Genomic DNA, 4538 nt, shown 5'->3' with positions numbered 1-4538 from the left:
TCTGCATCATGCATTAGTTTGTTTTGAAGAACTAAATTGTTATTCGTTTTTCTTGTCGGCTTGACTTAAGATGGCACAGAGAAAGAGGAAGAAACACAGAATGGCAGGGAATGAGAAGCGGATGAATCCTGCAGATTCTGCTGGTACTGATGGTGCAATAGAAGGTCAAAGTCCAGTAGAAAATTCTACAAACAGGGCATCCCATGCCACACGAGTTGCAAAAAAAGCCAAACAGAAACAAATAGCTGTCACCAAACAAGCAGAGACAACCCTAGTTCTTGCAACACCTTCCACAATACTACCAGCTGCACGAGTTACTCGTGCGTCAACTGAGCTAGCAGATTGTTCCAAAGATCCCTTGCCACCTGACACTACTTCCCAAGCACTCTTGACACAAGACGAGTTGGCAATATCAGATGAACCTTGTGAGCTTCAACAGCAAGAAGGTAGTTGCTGGAGTCAAGTTATAGTTGCATGCTTCTTTTTATGTAGTCTCACAGTTTGATGTACACTAACACTTCCTATGTTCGTTGTTGGACTAGCTCCTAGGCGCAAGAGGAAACAAACATCAGGGATAATGCTCGATAGGTTAACTAAATCTAGAGGAGGAAGAATGGAGATCCGTTTTGAGGCAGGTTTAAAAAGGCCGCGTGATGCTACAGAATCAGCCAAGTTAGTATCAGAGGCAACGGTTGCCGTTAGGTGTCATGTACGTACCTCCCAACATGGATTCAGTACAGGAATGACAAAGACGAAACCCAGTTCAACACCTTCCTCGACCATTTATCTGTAAGTATGGTTATGTATGGAAACTAGTAATATCATCTTGCTCTGTCCCATACTTTCTAGGTTGCTGATAATGAGACTCCCATAATTTTCAACATATGAGGTTCAAGTTGGATACCCAAGATGATGCAACCAGACAAGCTTGCACCCATGTTTTCAAGTCTGCTCTGCGACAGTGTCGGTATAACTTGAGGAAAACTCACTTTGAAGGCAAGGCTAATAGTGAACTTTCCCAAACATCTCCAGCGGAAAATATATCGGATGAAGACTGGAGGGGCCTTGTTAAACACAGGTCTGATCCGAAGTATTAGGTACATTATATATATGTGATCAGATCACATGTTGAAGTCCTATTTACGCATGTTGAAGTCCTATCTTCTTGTAGGTGATCTGTTCAAAGAACAAGGCCAACCGTACAAAAGTGAAATTCCAACAGACGACGGGATCTCGTAGCTATATTGCACACTGCGAGGCTCTTGTAATTAGCTGCGCTTTCACTCTTTTCGCTGTACCATATTATCAGATCTATATTGACTTGTTCGAAATGCAGAGGAAAGCCCGCAAGGACCAAAAAGTACTTGAATCAAATGATGTGGAAATCTTCAAGGACTGTCACACCAGCAAGAAGAAGGGCATGACTACTCCAGTCAAAGCCGCCGTTGTAAGTCCTTAATCCTCATGCCTTTTAACTGCTACTTACTCTGACTTGTACCTTGAACTGCATGGTTTGCAGCCAATGTCTATTACTCTTTTCAATTTTATACACAATTGTCTTAGCGTATCATTGCACCTTACAAGGTTTAAAAGAGAGGAGTAATATTCCTTTGATCTTGACCCGTAATCTAGTTCCGTGCTGGACTTTCCCACACAACGTTACAATTGCATGTTTGTCTGTTCTCAGTTGTTTTGTGATATGAATGATGTCATACTATGCTTACCATATTATAAACTTCGTCTCTTTATCCTTAGACCTCAATAAAATGTGAATAAATAGACAATACATTAGCGATGGTACATGGTCATATGTTTGGAACCTGGTTTTATTATGTACTTTGCAATAAAATACAACTAATATTTTACATGGGTTCACCAGAATAAGTTCTGTATATAGGCCAAAGCTATTTTGTTTGGTTTTGCTGCCTCCTTAATATCTTCTGTTCTGGTACTACTAATGTAAAAACTCAACTTTTCAGCGAGCTATGGAAAAAATGGTGGAACCGCCACCTTCTGAAGGTAGCGAGGCAACTATAACCGCAATGTCAGCTCTTGCTGCAGTGGGTCAGTACCTGTCCACTAACAGTGCCAAAAGCACATTCCTGCGTAATACTGTGTTGGTTGTTAAGTCAATCTCGTCCAAACTACCTCATGATCAAGATATGCAAGCTCAAAGCAATGTTGTATCTGCGCTCCAGACACAAGTCCATTCCCTAACAGAGACCCTTTGTGAAACAAGGAGAGACATTGTTCGATGTCGTCAAGATATGCATGGTTTTGAAACCAGACTATCAGACATTTTCTATGTTGTTCAGGAGCCTAGGAGAAATGAAGGTGAGGGTTATGGTGCTCCATCGGACAATACAGCATGAAAACATAACAGTCAGGTCAAATGAACTAAGCTTCTGAACTTCTGGTGGTGCATTTATCTGCTAGACTGTTAAGTTTTATGCCAACCTTCCTTTTGTTATATAGTTGTAATTTGTTTTGGTGCGATACAAATTTTTTTCTTAACGTGCAGCCACCGGCTGAAGAAAATAGCAAGCCATTTTTGTGTAGTGTAGGGTGTTCCCCATATTTGCACTGGTGGCGATCTTTGATGCCGAGTGGATGTAATCTGTGCAATCGCCTTAATAGCCTAGCATTAGTTTCGGCCTTATTTATTTCCTAGTCTACTTTTTCCCTGGTTTGTTAGTGGCTGCAAAAAGCATGGGCCATATACGGGCTGTAGGATCCATGGGTCTCCCGCGGGCCGTCGATAAATGGGCCTCCGTTAGGGCCATAGAGCCGGTGGGCCTCGGGTCGTCGGATAAATGGGTCTACATGGGCTGTAAACGGGCGTAATTAGTATCGGCCCAGCACAGTAATGGGCCGTTAACAGGCCAAAGGACAGCAAAGGCTTAATTCTGTCACAGGCATAACGGGTCGTTAATGGGCTAGAATATAGGACGGGCTGGAAACAGCGCAATGGGTTAACATGCCAGAAACGGGCCGACTCTTGCCATGGGCCGAATTTGGCCCATTAGGGGAACAGGCCAGTAACGTGCCGGAAGTAATCGAGGGCTAGAAAGGTGCCCAAGAACGTATGGGCCGTCAAAGGCTGAAAGCTAACACGGGCTGGAAACGGCGCAACGGGTTAACAGGCCAGAAATGGGCCGACTCTTGCCATGGGCCAAATTTGGCCCATTAGGGGAACAGGCCAGTAACGTGCCGGAAGTAATCGAGGGCCAGAAAGGAGCCCAAGAACGTATAGGCCGTCAATAGGCGAAAGCTAACACGGGTTGGAAACGGCCCATGTGAATCACGGGTCGTTAATGGGTACAAAGAAAATTACTGTTCATTATGGGCTAGAGTCACCGTGGGCCTCTAAAGGGCCTAAAGATACGAAGGCCTCATGTGGGCCAAAAGACATCATGGGCCATACATGGGCCAAAAGTGAAATGTGCTGGTGTTATATCCGACGGCCCACATGACGTTGTTGGGCCGATTTCCATTAGGGTCTAACAGGCCGTGAGTTACCGAGCCGTAAAATGGGCTATTTGCAAAGAGACCGTTAACAGGCTTTTCATGGGCCAGCCCGTTAACTTGTGACCAAGTCAAACAGGCCGGCTTTGTAAACTAAATGGGCCAGTGGTGAGCAGTGGCACGTGTCGACATATCATAGGCACCTATCTGACCCACTGATGAGCTGACACACGTTTCGTCCGGCCAATAAGAATTTTACACGTGGAAATTTCCCATTGGTCAGGGCTGTTAACGGGTTATCGGATCCGAAACCCGACCCGATAGCTTAACGGCGTTCCGTTATGGTGGATGCCACGTGTCGGTCACCCTTGACGAAAGCACTTCTGTGACGTGCGATTTATCGTCATGGAAGTGGACACTTCCGTGATGATAATTTTGGTAATGTCATGGAACACTTCTACAACAACACATGTATGACTATCTTGATTCTGTCATAAAATTGTCATGGATGTACATGCATGCCAGAAAATGCGACCTACTGTGACAAACACATATCATCACTGAAGTGTATTTTTTTTGTAGTGAAAGTAAACAAGCAATCTAATCATCCTAAAACCAAAGCTTGACACATTAGTTTTACAATACAATGGATATATACAAGGGGATAATTATTTACAGAGAAACTTCCATGAAAAATTCTACATTGTTTCCATGAGCATGAACACAAGTGCTCAAGGTCGACCCTCACTTCTTCAATGCATAGCTTTCCAATCACTTCTCTTTTTGAAAAACTTTTTAGGCATGAGAGGCAAGTATTTTTTTTGGTATTTTCATTCTTTTAATTTTTTGTATGTTTCATCCACAACTAAAAAGAAATAAAAAGGAAAAACAAAATCTACTTAGTGAAGAAAGCAAACAAGCACACACGAGAATATCAACCCCACGCTATTGCTCTCCAGCAACGGCGCCAGAAAAGAGCTTGGTAATCCCCAAGTGCAGGGAATCATCATACCAATTTCCAGAGGTGGAAGTGATAAGTGTGGAGTGTTGAACCCATGAGGAGCTAAAGGTAA

This window comes from Triticum aestivum, chromosome 2B (assembly GCF_018294505.1).
Source record: "Triticum aestivum cultivar Chinese Spring chromosome 2B, IWGSC CS RefSeq v2.1, whole genome shotgun sequence".
NCBI classification, from domain to species: domain Eukaryota; kingdom Viridiplantae; phylum Streptophyta; class Magnoliopsida; order Poales; family Poaceae; genus Triticum; species Triticum aestivum.
This window is presented reverse-complemented; position numbering follows the sequence as displayed.